Here is a 19245-nt window from a genome sequence, read left to right as displayed (position 1 = left end):
TATTCGTCCGCCGTCTGTTAACGGTAGCTCAAGACAAATCCACAGTTTCCAACTGTAATACTCGTCAGATATACAATCTACAACTGGCAACTGGTATCTGGCTACAGGATAGCTGCAGAAATGTTGCTGTTCGTAATATGCCAACGCAGAATCCCCAGGTTCTTTGGACATGAAAGTAACTTACGTCCAGTGATTGTCTCTCGAACCAGTCGTCCTTAGCTTTCTATTCCGCCATCTTCCAAGAAGTCTTCCTCGAAGCCTTTAGCCTTCAGTTATCTTAATAAAGTTTCCTGATGAAACCGAAACGTTCGACAGTGTGAGGAAGGATTTAAGAAATACCACATGTGTCCCTCAACGCATGTGAATTGAAGTGAAGATTTCTTGTGCTGTATTTTCAGTCTCACATTGTGTTGGAGCTCATTCGAAGCCTGACAACATCCTGCGCTAAAAATACTCTGACTCCCGTTTCTCGACCGTAATGAAACTTAAGCATTTTAGAGGTGACCGTCGATTTCAACTTCCCGATGTTCTTGCTCTTTCTTTATTAAGGGGCTCCGGAACGCCCTAACTTGCAATGTTAAAATAACGCTTATAAATTACATCTTTCCTCACAAAGTATTTGAGGTAGGAAGTTGAACTTTTTACAGATTATTTATTGGAATATGGGCTACAACTTTTCACAGGGATTTTACAAAATTTTAGTTCAGTTATTAAAGATTATTTTTTTTCAATTGTAATGAAAATTCACAACATTTTTTTGCAATTTTTTATTTATATATTAAAAAATATACAGTTTTTTTTTTTTTTTTGGAAAAAGGCTGTGTTAAATTATGCAGAAGGTACTGTGTAACATTTACTGAAAGTTTGAAACAAATATGTTTGGAAGATCCTTAGAAAACATATAATTAGTATGAGAAAATAAAAGTTTTGGGAATCGAGCGACAAAGATTGGATTAACTTTTTAGTGCATTCCAGGTCCATAGGCTGGATTATCTTCATCCTCTGCAAACTCCTCCTCCAGCTTCCTCTTGTTCCTCCTCCTGTTTACTCTTGCTTGTATTTCTAGACTCTTTACAGCCCTGGCTGCAGCCCGAAGGCGTTCCTTGTCTAAAGCAAGCATCGCTCGTACCATGTTAGAACCTATCTTCATTCCCATATTTCTAAATACCTTGCACCTTACAATGTTGCCATCATTGAAAGTCGCAACAGCATCATACACACCAAAGTGAAGTGTTTCTATTCCAACAAATACAGTCTTGGGGATTCTCGACTATATAACACTATTTAGACTTTCATTGGGGTTTTGAGTTTTTCCGTGAATACACTTTTTCAACAGTTCAGGTGCTGCTAAGTCTCTAAAAATAGGTTTTATTACCTCCATTATTGCATCTCACATCACTAAAATGTACCTGATGAACACGGACGTTAATAATGACACCATTTGACAGCAGTTTAACAGCGCCACAGTGGGTCACGCCCATGTAGAACACATTTCAAAAAAAATTTAAAAATAGTTGTAGTCTTCGGAATTGAATAAATTATATATCCATTAAAAGGTAATAGTCTGCAGATTCAGAAAACGCAAAAAAGTAAAAATTGAACTTTTCATTATTTTGAGCCTTTCCGGAGCCCCTTAAGTCACTGATTGTACTGCAATTTCACTAGTTCCACGAAAATGTCTCTGGTTTCGGACCGTTGTGGGTAGGGACTCTGTAGCATTATGAATGCGACAAAGGAGCCAGCTGCTGTGTCGGTACAGGGACATCTGGCAGTTTACCGTTGTATCCGTAATGAGAGCTGTGCGGCTGTGGGCTTTGACTGTCCCACGATTGTGTGTGTGTTTGGGGGGGGGGGGGGACGAGATCTTTGATCCTGCCGTTAGACTGTAACGTAGGCGTCTGCTCGTATAAGAACATCAAACTGCTGTGGATAGTCCACAAACTTTGCAGGTGCGCGCTGTAACATCGCCTGCGCAACTTTACTGAAAGCAGCAGAAGGGCTCGACGTCTCTCGGCGTAGGTGCCAGTGTGGAATTACAAGTCACTGAGGGCCACAAACAGGTTTCTAGCCGCAGCGTTCGCTCCTGCCTAGACCAGACCGAGAGCACACGTGTTCCAGGGAGTTCACATCATAAGTTGTAGATGTGTACAGGTAGTTAGAATTCCCGTCTCACATCGATAGCTGTTGCTTTGGTGGAATTCTGACACAATTCTTCACGCAATATCTCACTGCGGTAGAAACCTAAACACATTCTGAGTTCAAAAGTTATGGTAGTTCCGAAACAACCTTTCCCGTGGGAATCAGCACGAGTCTCGAAATAATGGGCCATGCGAAACGGCTAGCGCTCTTAAATTCACACGTGGTATTTGTGGCTGGTTCGGTGTTTCTATGCTTTCCAAAAGTTTTAGATTAAGAGTTACATCGACGCCTTGTAAAGAAAATTCGTTTGTATTCGATATCTAACCAAGCTTGCGACTGGATCGAAAATTTCCGGAGAGGTAGGACGCGTCTCTAATGACCTCGTTGTGGACGGGACGTTAAATACTAAACTTCCTTTCCTCCTTTCCATTCGGTAAATAATGCGGTAAGATCCAATTAGAACTCGACAAAATTTTGCCTGGCATCTGATTCTCAGTGAGAAGAAATGCGCAATGCTGTACTCCACATACGTAAACACATGGTATTCTTTGACTATAGGATTAGTTAGTCATAAGGTTCAAATATTTAGGAGTAACAATAAGAAGCGCAGTGAGCGCACAGGCTCAGTTTTAGGTCTAGCAAGTGGCAGGTTGCGGTTCGTTGGTAGGATACTGGGAAACAGCAGTGTGTTTACCAACAGGAAACATCGAGTTTGTGCGGAGAAGTGCGGAATGGCCACATCGCTTGTCTGTATCACATCTTTTATACAGAAATGTGGAAAAATCTTAACTGTTAGGCACTTGTAGAAAGCTGCTGAATATTTTGTAAGCACCTGCGTCACGAATATTCTTCTGCCCGCAGAACTCGTTCATATAGCGCCAGGTAAATAACAGTTTTTAAAGATACTCTCTGCTACGCACTTCAGAGTGATGGCCTATTGAATAGTTGGAGACATAGACTGAAATTGTAGAGGTCCTTATACGGCGCACACAGGATTACCGTCAAAGTCCCATTTGCTACCCAAAGAGCGTGTCATGGGGTTACTGCATCGCAGAAGAAAGAGACGAGCTATAAGAGAATGATATGATTTGTACCACTCAGGTGCTACTTTAATTCTTCCTGACTGTGGGCCGGCCGAAGTGGCCGTGCGGTTAAAGGCGCTGCAGTCTTGAACCGCAAGACCGCTACGGTCGCAGGTTCGAATCCTGCCTCGGGCATGGATGTTTGTGATGTCCTTAGGTTAGTTAGGTTTAACTAGTTCTAAGTTCTAGGGGACTAATGACCACAGCTGTTGAGTCCCATAGTGCTCAGAGCCATTTGAACCTGACTGTGGTTCAACGACAGACAGGAAAACAAAGTGTACTTTTTGATTCTGGCATTTCTATACAAGTCGCCAGGTGATTCTAAACACGAAGATGACAAGTTTCACAGAAGGAGAGAGAAATATTTCATCGTACCAGCGTAGATACGCACGAATCTTGTAGTTATTTTTTAAAGCATCGAATGTATTAGACCTGCTGGCGCTAGTTGTGTTACAAGACTCCCGTTTGAAACCGTTAGTGCAACGTGCTGACGTAGAAGATGACGAAAAACGAATTTCGTGCTGTTATTAAACACGGACGTTTGAAAGATTCGACAGCTGCGCAGATCGAAACCTAACGGGGCTAAGCTCGCGTTGGACCCGGCACTGCTCGTTGAGAGTATTCGTTTATGGATTAATGAGTTTAAGCGTGGTTATGACATCACTCAAGTTGAATCTCACACCGGCTGGTACTTGAACGTAACCGTTGAATAAATTCATGGTATGATAATGGAAGAGCGCTGTATGAATATACGCCACATAGCTGATATTGTAGGCATCTCAACTGAACGAGTGCTCTACATTCTTTAGAGCGAAGAAGGAAAGCAAAAAATACACGAAATATGCTGGGTGTCACGGTTCCTGACGTTTGACCAAAAAGGGATGCGGAGGAATATTCAACGCTGAATGTGGCAGTCCTCAAACAAAATCGTAGATTCGTGACCGTGGGCGACACTTGGATCTACCATCACAGTCCTGAATCAAGCAACAGTTAAAACCATCTTTCACCAGAACAATTATGCAGCATCCACAATGGCAAGTTGGAATTCGAACATGTTCCTAGTGTGACTTATTCCCTTATTTGGTTTAGTGGGAAGAAATATTCGTTTAACAATAAGGAAACCGCCTCCACTGTGGAAACAAAGTCTAATCTTAGACTTCATATCTGATGTGCTGAACAAACCTGAGTTTTCAGTAGAGCTATGTGGTCGTCAAGGAACATATTGTTGAGATATTTTTTTTAACAATTACTCTTTTTTACTTATCTAAATATTATCATATTTATGTGTCAAATGAATCTTTTCAACCGTGACTTTATTAACACTACATAAAAATGGTACATAATATTTCTATGATTTTTTCGTCCTTTTATGACTACATAATACCTAATTGTATCCAAAAATGCTATATTTTATTTCCAATATATGTTACTAGATATAGAATTGTTCAAATTATTGACCGGAAATTTTTATCAAATATTTAAAATACTATGGAGTGGTATAAGACTGGGTTGCAAAAAGAAGAACCTTAAAGCAAATTGCATTTCTTTCGAAGATGATATGGCCCTGTTTGCTGAAACAATGGAAGAAGCACGGGAGCAAATCCTTGAACTAAAGAAACAAGCAGCTAAAATAGGTCATCACATCTCCTTTGAAAAAACTAAGATATTGACAAACATTCAAGCATTCATGTAAATACCTCAAAGTTCAAGAACAAATGATTGAAATAGTAAAATAATTCAGATATCTCGGACAATGGATTAGTTGGAATACTGGGGAAAGCAAAGCAATGGAATCCAGAAAAAATAAACTTGAATTGGCCTTCTAGCTAACAAAAAATACATACAACAAAAAATCCCTTTCACGGGGGTCCAAAATTACACAGTACAAGACAGTGATTAAGCCAGAAGCACTCTACGCAGTAGAAACACTAAACATGAATTTCAAAGGCCAAATGGAGAAACTTGAGCTAAAGGAAAGAAAAATTTTAAGAAAAATCATAGGTCCAAAATTTCAAGACAATAAGATTATATACATCAAAAATGAAACTCTCTACAAGAAAATTGAAAAACTTTCAGATACTATGCGAAAAAGGAGGATACATTTTTATGGTCATCTTCTCAGAATGAATTCCAACAGATTAACTAAACAAATCTTTGACTTTTTGCGTAACCGCAAATCGAAACCCAACTGTTTTAAAGAAACTGAGAAAGACATAGTAGAATTTTTAAAAATGGCTCTAAGCAGTATGAGACTTAACTTCTGAGGCCATCAGTCCCCTAGAACTTAGAACTACTTAAGCCTAACCAACCTAAGGACATCACACACATGCATGCCCGAGGCAGGATTCGAACCTGCGTCCGTAGCTGTCGCGCGGTTCCAGACTGTAGCGCCTAGAACCGCTCGGCCAGTCCAGCCGGCAGTAGAATTAAAGATTTCAGAAAATTCACTTATTGATCGAACAGCTAAATTAATTACTAAAGATGAAAACATAAGGTTCCAAGACAAATCTACACAAAAGTCCAAACCCTGCATCTCGGAAGAAGAGAGGAAAATAAGATCAGAAAGAATGAAGAAATACTGGACCCCAAGAAAAGAACAACGTGCAAAGAAATGATTGATCCTGCATACCCCAAAGAGGGTGAAACGAAAGAAGAAGAAGAAGAAGAAGACTATGGAGAAAATGGCTCTGAGCACTATGGGAGTTAACATCTATGGTCATCAGTCCCCTAGAACTTAGAACTGCTTAAACCTAACTAACCTAAGGACATCACACAACACCCAGTCATCACGAGGCAGAGAAAATCCCTATGGAGAAAGGTGGACCATTTATCCAGCTACATAATATTACTAGTAAAACAGAAGAAATAGCACAGTCACCGACATTCAATATCGGTATTAAATTTCCACAAATTAATTCGTACAAGATGCTACTAAAGTGTTCCCCGTTGCTAAATGGTTCTCAAGATCGTTTGGAAGCGCCATTGTGAAAGTTGATCTCGTGAAAAAAATGTGTATTTTCACGTAATATGAGACTAGTACTCCCTATCGACTAACTTTTAAATTTCGACAAATAGGTCGTCTTTCGGTCACTCGCAAGACGTGTTTCGTCGTTATTGTCATGGTGACACCGAATATCGCCATAACTAGGAAAAAAAAATAAAAACGTGTCTGTTGTTGGGTAACTCTGGATAATGTTGACATGTTGAAAATTAAGAGGCGACGATCGCAATTCACGCAGGTTACACGCACACTGCAATTTGGTGGCTGCGGTGAATGTAAGGGATTCTAATGCCTCCGCTCCCCGAATCCTGCGCTAGGAATGCAAAGCTACAGTGGGCTTCATCACTTTACCGATTATCAAAATAGCGTACTTTCTACGTCTATTGATGAACGGTATGCCATTTGCAGATCTCTTAACGCCGTGCACCTCCTCACGAACCTCTATGTACTTCAGTATTTAGGAAATGATGAAAATTAATATTCAGAGAGGAGACTAAAAAATATCAGTATTTTCGACTGTATTATGTTACAGTAATATCTTAAACTTGGAGCTCGTGGCGCTCTGAAAGTAACTCATGTGTGAAATTTGTATGTATGTTGTAGTTTTGAAGGTACGAGGGACATTTCATAAATAATGCGCAGGTTGGTTTTACTGCATTGTTTGGTGCAACATCAATGAAAATTACGTCAAATTTAGCTGGGACCGTAAGGAAGAATCACGTGTTTTTGTTTTTTCGCTGTGTACTCCAACATAAAACTGGGGAGAGAGAGAAATGGACCCTGCAGGGTTCTCGGGTACTATGACTGTTGAAGAACAGAGGTCGTACATCTAGATCGGAACTTGACGCGGCGAAAAGCCGACAGAAATCCACAGCGTGTTAAGTGAAGCTTATGGTGAGTTTACATTCGACCGTAGTACAGTTTCATGTTGGGTTAGTTCTTTTCGTGGTGGATGTATGAGCAGAGACAATAATCCAAGACACAGAAGGCCAAAGACGACAACAGATCAGAAGTGGCAGTTGCACTTGAAGGAGGTCTCAGTGCGACTAGTGGGGAGTCTCTGAAGCCACGGGAATTCCCCCAGCTTAAGTATTCCGTATTCTGACTATTGATTTGAAGGAGAGAGAAGTTTCTGCGGCATGGGTCCCACAGTTTCACAGCTCAAGAGAACCAGAAACGCGTGGACTTTGCAACCTTGGCCAAACAACAATTCGACCGTGAAGGCCAATGATTCTTGCGCCGATTTATCGCCTTTGACGAAACGTGGATTAGAGACTTTGAACCGGAGCTGAAATCGCAATCCAGTGAGTGGAGAGGCTTCAGATTCCCCACGTCTAAAAAAATTTCGACGTGCTCAGTCGAAGCTCGAGCAAATGATGATTTTTTGCAAGGAATCATTGTGACAGAGTTCGAAGTGGAACAAGTGTCACAGCTGTGTATTATCGCAACTTCATGCAAAACCTGCGCACGAACCCGACCTCAGTTGCTCGAGACTGGGCTCCTCATTCTCCACAACGATGCTCGCTCATATGTCGGCAGTGTTGTAGCCCAAATACTGCGCGAATACGGATGGGAAGTGTTGCCCTGTCCTCCCTACATCCCGGACATGAGTCCGCCGGATTTCGACTTTTTCCCGAAGTTGAAAAAACCTGTGCGCGGACTCGTTATCTTTCTCTGGAAGAACTTCCTACCACCGTTACCAGAACCATTCGACAGACGAATAGAAATGGTGTCCTGGATCGAATAATAGAGCTTCCGAGACGTTGAGATTCAATCATAGAGAAGCAGCGAGACCATACTGAAGGACTCTAAAGAAATAGTGAAAAAAATAAACTTGTAAGTAAAAAATTTGTGCGTGTTATTTATGAAATGTCCCTCGTAACTGCTTGCTGTGTTAACTGGGGGGGGGGGGGGGGTACCAGGCCCACGCTGTTTGGGTTCCTTCCTGTGGGAGCGGTCATGGTAGCAATAAAGTGAATTGTTTCTTTTAACAGTGATAAAATAGGCATGAAATAACGCAATAATTGGCACTGCTCCTGCCAGATTATTAAAACATTAGATTATCTTCTACACAAAGTGAGTCTAAGCCAGTGAACAGTGGCATTTTTTATTTATATGGATACTGGATAACTTGCAAGTACCAAGTAGCGTAATAACTGTCAAAAAGGGTATAGAATCAGACTGCAGAACTGAGTATCCTTTAAAGAGGGACGGGGGTTGGGTGAAGGACAAGGCGGGGCGGGGCACGCCGGGGTGGACATGTATACAGTACGTGGCTGCCGGAAGCCTGGTAATAAGCAGGGCGCGGCGCGGGGCAAACTGCTGCTCAAATATTTGTGCTGATAGCCGTGTGTGCCGAGGCGCCAGATTGGCCCGCTCGCTCTTTTTATTGGCTCCGCCGCACGCCGGGCCCCGGTAAAGTGTAATTTATCGCCCAACGACAAGTGGACGGAGAAAAAGCGCAGGCGCCCTCGTCGCTAACACGTTTCCTCTGCCTGTCGCGCGAAGTTGAGGTGGAAGGCAGTGAGTAACAAAGTGTTTACTAATTGTGTCTTTTCGCTTGACACGTTTTCCCGACAGCCTTTTCTCTTGCATTTCACTGTTCTGATATACAGGGTGTACATATAGTCCCGGAACATTTTCGATTATTTGTTGCTCAAGAATATAAAGTTGTACACATATCATACATATATCATTTCAAAGAGAAACCCGGAAACTTTTTTTTTTTTTTTTTTAATTATGCATGGCGCCACAGCGTAGTTTGGTAATTTGCCGATAGTCAGCGCTAGTCGCAAACATGGCGAGTTCAGGTGCGGAGCTTCGACCATAGATACTAGTAGACTGGCCTTGCTGTGCAGAAGCTATGGGGCTAGTGTGGCTCCAACATAAACCACGTGACTGTTGGCAAAACGTGGCGGGATTTCAAATCAGCGGTCTGCCATCCTATGTTTGTATCGGATATTCCCCACATTTCTCAATTGACTGCCAAACGCTTCCAACAAAAACTACTTTTTTATTTGTGAAAAATTATGCCAGAACTACATTTGACCTGGATTTGTTCAAAGTACCATTTATAAAATCTAACAAATACATCGAACGCCACTCTGGTGGGCAGCGGGACGAAATTACCATAAACTATCAATTATAGTAAAAAGTCGTTAAAATTCTTTTAAACAGTAAGAGTGGGCTCGTGTCAAAACTTTAAACATTGTATTCGCCACGTTTCGAGCTTTAGTCACTTATAAAAGAAAATGGGCTATGGGAATTATGTCAACTATAGGTGTCAAAATTGTTTACTTTAGGAGCAGGTCCATTTTAGAGTATCAATTTTAGGTGCACTTCAAAGGTTCAGTTCCCACTATATTTACAAAAGTTTAAACTATCAGTTTAAAAAAAATGATATTTTAGGTGAAAGGTGAGACTTTGCAGTTTCAGAAAATAATTTTGGAGCCTAGGTTTAAAAATGACAGACACTGTAAATACAAATTATATATATATATTGTAAATAATAACTAACCTATCAAAACACTTCTCCGCGAAGTGCTTCGAGCAAAGGCGCGTATGTGCAAACGGCTTAAAGTTTTTCCGTTTCAGGGCCTGTATTCAAAGCTGCCTTCGGTTTTCATCCTTACGGAACCTATGAGTAGCAACGAGAAACGATTATACTTACTTCTGTAACCGAATTATCACAGATACTTTCCAAAATGTAATATCAATCTGACTTTACAGGCATCACTTTCAACACTTTAATTTACGTGATACTCTATTTCAAGTGTAAAAAAACATATAAAAGTCACTTCAGCAGATTTCAATAAACGCATCTGCACCATCTTAGACACACTTACACGTGAAATGTAATGCCATTTCCCCGACAAAACGCTGACTACAGCCATAAGCGCAACACGAAACAACCATGTTTTGCCAACATTCACGTGACTTCAGCCCAGAGATGTTGGAGCCACGAAAATGACGTCAGGGCCAGTCTATTATATTTATGGTCGAAGGTGTGGAGCGAGCTTTCTGCGTGTTGGATTTCGACAGCTGTTTCATGAAATAGCCTCCTCGATCACCAGATCTCACGCTGTGCGACTTTTGCCTGTGGGGACACATTAAATATCTGGTGTGCGTACCGCGTCTACCACGTAATGTAGCAGAGCTCCGGAAGGGAATACGGGAAGCGACTGCCACAGTCGACGATGCCATTCAAACTGGGACGGGTATGGCAAGAATTCGATTATCATATTGACGTCTGCCGGGTCACTCATGGTTCGCATATCGAATGTTCGTAAAAAAACTTTCAGAGTTTCTCTTCAAAACGCAATATATATATATATATATGATATCAGTACAATGTTTAGTTCTTGTGCTATAAATAATTGAAAGTTTTTGCAGACTTCATGTACACCCTGTATACAACGCAAGGAAACAAGAGCGGAAACAAACGCGATGGCACTAAGGCTGCCCGTATACGATCCACACCGACTCAAAGGAAGGCCTCGGTTCCCGAGTTCGATTCCCGGCGGGGTCAGGGATTTTCTCTGCCTCGTGATGACTGGGTGTTGTGTGATATCCTTAGGTTGGTTAGGTTTAAGTAGTTCTAAGTTCTAGGGGACTGATGACCACAGATGTTAAGTCCCATAGTGCTCAGAGTCATTTTTGAAGGCCTCGGCGCTTGTTCGTGACGTCACGTCAGCTAGGCACGGCGAACGCCAGGTCTGTTGCAGTCCGCCGCTCGTGGTCTCGCGGTAGCGTTCTCGCTTCCCGAGCACGGGGTCCCGGGTTCGATTCCCGGCGGGGTCAGGGATTTTCACCTGCCTCGAGATGACTGGGTGTTTGTGTTGTCCTCATCATTTCATCATCATCCAGGAAAGTCGCGCTATTGGACTGAGCAAAGATTGGGTAATTGTACGGGCGCTGATAACCACGCTGTTGAGCGCCCCACAAACCAAACATCATCATCATCATCATCATCAGGTCTGTTGCAGGCATACTCATAATGCCTGTGCCTCCCTCTCTGGCACAGGAAAATGTGAAACTATTGGCGGTAGTTGACCAACACACATTGTTCTGAGAGATTTCTGCAATCAATTAATTGTGCAATTCATTACACTTCTTAACAAATAGTGTACTCCTGAACTTAAATTTCCACCTGTTTTAAGGATTGACATACAAAAATAACTTCATGGTCCAGCAGCAACAGAAGTCGTGCTTCTTTACCTTATTTGTAAATCTGAGGAAGTTACGTTTGTACTGGGTTGCTTTTACAAGAAACTGTGAACATATTGGTGCTCTTCTTTAGGTATCTTGGTTGACTATGGGGTGAGGAGCACTGAATGTTAATGAAATATCTTGCGATTGTACACGTTGGGGGAGGGGTGGGGCACAGAAGAAGAGGCAAAAGAGAGATACTTGTTTAATCAAATAAAATTTTTATGTCTCCTTTCAGTTGCAAGAGGGGAATATTTATCTTTTCTAATGTGCATGTTTAAAAAAGTTTAAGCTCAGCAGTATTTTCGATGTATGAAGCTATTTTGTTTCCTGTTTAGAATTCCTTTCATTGAAAATGACTGTAATCTAATGACTGGCAACAGTTGGACATTTACACATGTAACTTAGTTAACATTTCCAGTGACGATGTCAAACGAAAATAAATAAATAAATAAATAAAAGAAACGAGTTAATTGTAAGGGTGTTGGGGTAAGTTTCGATAACAAAATGGATCGAGTAAATATAGTTACTTGAATGTAAAATTTCCGAAGCTTGCAATGGAGCAAAGCATCTTCTCATATTGATCTACGTTTGTTTCGACAGGATTCAGTAATACAGAACTATGATCTTCATTTGTAGCTTTACGATAGTGAGAAAATCTTTCATCTAAATAAAACAGCAGGATTCAAAACAATACCAAACATTTTGTCCAAAAATAAGAGATTTATAGTGATAAGCACGCCCAGGCGTTTCTGCCTGCAACAGACCTGGCGTTCGCCGTGCCTAGCTGACGTGACGTCACCAACAAGCGCCGAGGTCTTCCTTTGAGTCGGTGCTGATATGATGCGCAACCTATACTGAGACCATACGCGTTTCACTTAATTTTAAAGCATCTCAGTGGTCACTGTAACAATGTGATTTTTCTCTCAATTCCGTTCGCCAAGCTCATAAACACCACGTTGTTACAGTGTGACTCGGGTGCTTTAAAATAAACCCGTATGGTCCAAGTAAGACTTATTACTGTCGCAAAAGACGCTATATATCCTCTATTACTTGTACGTATAAAAGCGACTACGAAAAAGGAGGCCTAAAAACAAAAAAGACGCAGTTTACACATGTTAACTGCGCACTATCCTAGTGAGCTCTAAATGAAGTTGTAGTGCTGGCGTGTATATTTTCCAGCGCTTATCATTTGTTGAAGCAGTGCTTTGTTTCCCAAGTACTAGTAGTATAGGCTGGTGAACATCTCAGAACAGTATAAATTCGATAGCGTGACAATTGTCAAAACGTATATGTTTATAGTAATAGCTGTACAAATAGTATAGTGTCGTAACAGTGTAATGAATTTAATTTGTTCTAGATACTCCTTCCTAACCAGTTTTGTAAATAAAAACTGTATCATTTTGTCGGAAATGGATTACATACTCCGCCAAACCAATGCAGGTGATATTTCGTCACTGCGACACCCAGCAGAAACGTAGAATTTGGAAAGAATGATTCACGCAAACTAATGTAATAAATTATGGGGGCACATTCGCGTACTGCAGGACGACGACGTGCTAAACTACTGTGAGGAAATGTGAATTTCGTGAGACAATCGTAGATCTCAATCAATGCCATTGTAAAGCGGTTAAATTTAAGTTTGGCTGCAGTGTTGAGTATTATTCAGAGCAAAAATGTGCTTATTGCTTCGTTGGGGATTTTCGGACGGTAGCGTAAAAATGACGCAGTGCAGTGGTTGAACTGCTGAATCCCCCGCCCCTATCCGTGCGCCCCCCCCCCCCCCCCCCTCCAACCCTCCACATGCAGAAAAACGGATTTCAAATCCGAATCCGGCCATCAGTTTCCCGTAGTTTCCTTAGTATTATCCTAACACCATTCCTTTAAAAGAGATAACCAATTTCCTACCCCCACGATTTTCCAATCGGAACTTGTTCTGTGTAATAACCGGCCGTCGAGGGAATGGGAAACCGCAATCCCACACCACTCCCTGCGACCCCACTCTCGGCAGCGGTCCGCTTGCACTGCCTGGTAGCAGTTTACACTCTGATACACACTAAACGCTTGTTGGTATGATGGTATTTCCATATACGTTGTCGCTGCTCGCAGCCATCGAGAAATGCATTTCACTGAACGGCAACAGTAACAGCCATAATCTCACAAAAGCCTCATCGGGCATACAACCAAAGTTGCGATAATTGTGACGATCGCTAACAAAGCCTTCTTGGGCTTCCATTTGCATCAAGTAGTTAAATTCCAATTGAAGTGGCTGGAAGCTCGTAAAGATTTTATTAATTCATATCGCCGTGAGGTTATTCATTCACATATCAGATATATGCTGATTGTATTACCAGATTCTTCACTTCACGAAGACAATAAATTGCAGTAGATAGAAAATCTTACATTAACAAAGGGAGAGGAAGAGAGAATGATAGAGCTGTTCCTCCGATGAAGGCGAATATCAACTACAGGCGCTGATTACTGCCCCTGGCGGGCTTTTTTTTCATTCTTTTCTTTTTCCAGGCTAATGAAAACTGTGGCGCCCTTTTTCTTTCGCTAGAAATGAAGGCACTGTTTCCGCATTGTTTCGCTCAGCGACAACGAATGCCAGGTAACAGCGCTAATGACTAGTCGGATGTAGAAACGTAAATGTAGAATATAAATTGTAATCAGCACTGCCAGTCTGATGTGTATCGCCGCTTATTAGCAGGTGTCACGCTTCATCTGGGTGTGAAGTTGCAACCAGTTGGTGTTGTCTGCGATAAGCGCACGTAACGAAACGAGAAGAGGGGGAGGCGGGTGTCTGATTCCTGCAGATAGACGGGAGCTATAATTTGGCCTGTGGGAGAGGTTCTGCCCGCGCCACGCCCGTTTCTATGTCACTGCGAGGCACCTATTCAGGACAGCGACTGCCAAAGCCCTTTTACCAGCGCCTAGTTGTGTTACTTCAATACATATTTACAGGGAGTTTCAAAAAATGACCGGTATATTTGAAACGGCAATAAAAACTAAACGAGCAGCGATAGAAATACACCGTTTGTTGCAATATGCTTGGGACAACAGTACATTTTCAGGCGGACAAACTTTCGAAATTACAGTAGTTACAATTTTCAACAACAGATGGCGCTGCAAGTGATGTGAAAGATATAGCAGACAACGCAGTCTGTGGGTGCGCCATTCTGTACGTCGTCTTTCTGCTGTAGGCGTGTGCTGTTCACAACGTGCAAGTGTGCTGTAGACAACATGGTTTATTCCTTAGAACAGAGGATTTTTCTGGTGTTGGAATTCCACCGCCTAGAACACAGTGTTGTTGCAACAAGACGAAGTTTTCAACGGAGGTTTAATGTAACCAAAGGACCGAAAAGCGATACAATAAAGGATCTGTTTGAAAAATTTCAACGGACTGGGAACTTGACGGATGAACGTGCTGGAAAGGTAGGGCGACCGCGTACGGCAACCGCAGAGGGCAACGCGCAACTAGTGCAGCAGGTGATCCGACAGCGGCCTCGGGTTTCCGTTCGCCGTGTTGCAGCTGCGGTCCAAATGACGCCAACGTCCACGTATCGTCTCGTGCGCCAGAGTTTACACCTCTATCCGTACAAAATTCAAACGCGGCAACCCCTCAGCGCCGCTACCATTGCTGCACGAGAGACATTCGCTAACGATATAGTGCACAGAATTGATGACGGCGATATGCCTGTGGGCAGCATTTGGTTTACTGACGAAGCTTATTTTTACCTGGACGGCTTCGTCAATAAACAGAACTGGCGCATATGGGGAACCGAAAAGCCCCATGTTGCAGTCCCATCGTCCCTGCATCCTCAAAAAGTACTGGTCTGGGCCGCCATTTCTTCCAAAGGAATCATTGGCCCATTTTTCAGATCCGAAACGATTACTGCATCACGCTATGTGGACATTCTTCGTGAATTTGTGGCGGTACAAACTACCTTAGACGACACTGCGAACACCTCGTGGTTTATGCAAGATGGTGCCCGGCCACATCGCACGGCCGACGTCTTTAATTTCCTGAATGAATATTTCGATGATCGTGTGATTGCTTTGGGCTATGCGAAACATACAGGAGGCGGCGTGGATTGGCCTCCCTATTCGCCAGACATGAACCCCTGTGACTTCTTTCTGTGGGGACACTTGAAAGACCAGGTGTACCGCCAGAATCCAGAAACAATTGAACAGCTGAAGCAGTACATCTCATCTGCATGTGAAGCCATTCCGCCAGACACGTTGTCAAAAGTTTCGGGTAATTTCATTCAGAGACTACGCCATATTATTGCTACGCATGGTGGATATGTGGAAAATATCGTACTATAGAGTTTCCCAGACCGCAGCGCCATCTGTTGTTGAAAATTGTAACTACTGTAATTTCGAAAGTTTGTCTGCCTGAAAATGTACTGTTGTCCCAAGCATATTGCAACAAACGGTGTATTTCTATCGCTGCTCGTTTAGTTTTTATTGCCGTTTCAAATATACCGGTCATTTTTGAAACACCCTGTATTTACTTGCTGACAAATCGGGTGTTGTCCTGGTATTCATTTTGCAGTTTTCTACTAGTGACATACTGTTTCTGTAAGCTGGGTGTAGATACGTTGCGTATCTACAACGCGATATTATAAACGTCTCCATGGCGACGTCTCTTCATAGCTCTATAGACGGCTATTGTTTTCGCTTGGAGCCGGTTTGCACTTCGCAGTTGAGAGCTGTCAACTCGAACATAGGAATGTGTTAGTAGTAGAGAATAAATGTACTGGTGGCATTTTTTCACGCATCTCAGTGTTATTATGTCATCTCTTGAACAATGTGGCGTACAATGAGATATTTATGTAGGCGCATTCAGCGGCTCATATGGATACTGCCTATGAAATATATTGTGAATGGAATTAGCAAAAAAGTAATAAATTTAAACGTCATGCATGATGCGGAATTTTTTCTCCCATCCCATTGCTTATGGTGTCATACCTCCTGAACAGTGATACGTAGATAGTTCTTAACGCCGTAGCAATTGTTGCTTGACAGTAAAGGGTATGTGTGTCAAGTTTAGTTGAAATCGGTCCAGTAGTTTTGCAGAAGTTGTGAAATATACACAGACACACACATACATACATTTTTATAATATGTACGGATTTATTTGATACATTCGTTCGGTAGTTATGCGTTAAATTTTGTACAGGCAACAAGTGTTGCAAAGCGATTGGGCGGACTTGTATAGTTTTATCCCGGCCAACAATGCCATACGATCATTTCATTTCAGTGAAACACTGACAGTCTTGTGCCATTTATTGGCATTAACGGTGGAACATCTGTATGAAATTCAGAAATAAACTGAACATTTTCTTCCGCCAATACTGTAAATGTTATAATATTAATAAACATAAGAATAAAAGGAGATGTGACTTACACTCAGAATAGCAGAAAAGGAATTGAAGTGTAGAATAAATATCTTTGTCCATGAACCCAGTGATGTCAGGAATCAACTAGATGATTGAATTATCTGCGGATGCAATCTCTCTCTCTCTCTCTCTCTCTCTCTCTCTCTCTCCGTGTGCGTGTGTGTAAAGTGCAACGTTCCACAGCATAACACGTAATCAGAATTATGATGAATATCACGTGCAAATAACTGAACACTTTCGTTTACTTAACCACTGTTGACAAACTTCGACATTTTCAAGTGCACACATTTTTGTTTATAGCGTGCTTCAACAGTCTTTTACACAAAAAACTGTCTTGCCTCATGTGCGCAAAATAATAGCCGATATTTCCTGATAAAAAAGCGAATTGAGACGCACGTCAGCAAAAGAAATATTTATTACCATATGATAGGTACAAAACATAATAAAAGGTAACTGTCCGTAGTATATGTTCTAATTAATAAAATACTTGAGTTTATGGAAATGCTCATGTAGAACACCGAAGAGAGTTCGAATTTTTTGGTGTAATGCATGGACAGAAAATCATCGATCATCACTCGTGACTGAAATCCCGACGACGATGAAGGGGAGAAACAGCTCTAGCGTCCTGTCTTCCTCTGTCTTAGTTAATGTCAGATTTTCTATCTACTGCAATGTATAGTCTTCGTGAAGTGAAGAATCTGGTAATATAATCAACGTACGTCCGATACGTGAATGCATGAACTCACGGCGATATGAATTATATTAATCTTCACAGGCTGCCTGCCTCTTTAATTGGAATTTAACCACTTGATGCACTGCATGAGCTGCAAGTCATCTGTCATCTCTCGTGACAGAAATCCCGGCAACGATGAAGAAATGAGGGAATTCATTAGTGTTGTGTGGCCCACCAATTAAATGGGTATGTGTCAGTCATACAAATCTAAAATCTGCGATTCAACTCGCCATCACTTCGAGTGTCTCTCCTCCTTATTTCTTGCTTGTTTCGCTGAAAGATAATAACATTTATATTGGTAAGTTTTTAGAAAACAGCCACATATCACACTTAATATTTTTGTTTACCGGTTTCGCTCTTCAAATGAACAAGAGCATCATCGGAATATACACTGTAAAAGATACAAAATGAGTAATACGGAAAACTTACACTGAGCTTACGTAAAGTACATATTCTATTTCCAGTATGGTGATTTACGTTTAAAGTTCGCCGACAGCACTAAATATTAAACTGGCCGTACTGTAGTGCTTAACTTACCTGTAAAGTACGTTTAACGTACGGTAGGGAATGATGATACTGACAGCGTCAAAGATTAAATTGAGTGTAGAAAAGTATTTGTAACGTCCGTGGTACAGTGTATCCAAAGATAATTTACAAGTGGAGGTAACGAAATTTACAATTTAATCGCTTCTTATATCGCCTGTGTATAAACATTTTATATCTGTACATACCTGCTTATGTTTCAAAATACATCCGTAAAAATTACATAATCTTTAAAAACACATTGCAAAAAGTACATATTTAAAAATGCCTTTACAAATATTCATTCACAATTATTATTTTTGAAAATATTTCTGATACGATAATACGGCAGGTATTATATTTTGTTTGTTTATGCACAGTACTTCATCAAGTAACTGGAAAACTCATGTAAATTAAATTGAATTTGTTCGTTTCATAAATTTTGCGGGTTTTCCTTCTTTTCTACAAAACTTTCCAGTTCTTTCAAGCCGGCCGGTGTGGCCGAGCGGTTCTAGGCGCTTCAGTCTGGAACAGCGCGACCGCTACGGTCGCAGGTTCGAACCTGCCTCGGGCATGTATGTGTGTGATGTCCTTAGGTTTAAGTAGTTCTAAGTTCTAGGGAACTGATGACCTCAGGTGTTAAGTCCCATAGTGCTCAGAGCCATTTTTGAGTTCTTTCAAAACATGTAGCACAAGACCTGTATCTGCGGTGTTGTGGATGACTTTCATACTATCTTGAATCTCACGTTTAGTTGTTCCCAAATGTTTACCCAAGGCTGTAAGATTGGAATTTCAGTTGCAATGTTCCTTATAATGTACTTTGAACGCTGTTCGAGTTTGGCCATTATAAATGCTGTGACAATTTTGGCAATGCCTGCTCTTGGTAAATTTATATTTGTGGTGTGCGTACTGTAAGACCTTCGGTGCACACACCATCATATTATTTGACTTGTCGGTCTAACGAAGTAGGCGAGTGTCAGCAATATGTCTCGTGGTCTTATCGTGGCGTATTTATCTTCTGCCGTTAGGTCAGACGATAGAAATGCCACTTGCACGCTTAGAGTAGCAGATTGGCGGTGGCCAACTTTAAACAGAACTTGATTAATTTTCACACACATTTATTAAAATAATAAAAATCATAGAGATTACGCAACT

This window comes from Schistocerca cancellata, chromosome 3 (genome assembly GCF_023864275.1).
Source record: "Schistocerca cancellata isolate TAMUIC-IGC-003103 chromosome 3, iqSchCanc2.1, whole genome shotgun sequence".
NCBI lineage: Eukaryota > Metazoa > Arthropoda > Insecta > Orthoptera > Acrididae > Schistocerca > Schistocerca cancellata.
Note: the sequence above shows the minus strand (reverse complement) of the source record.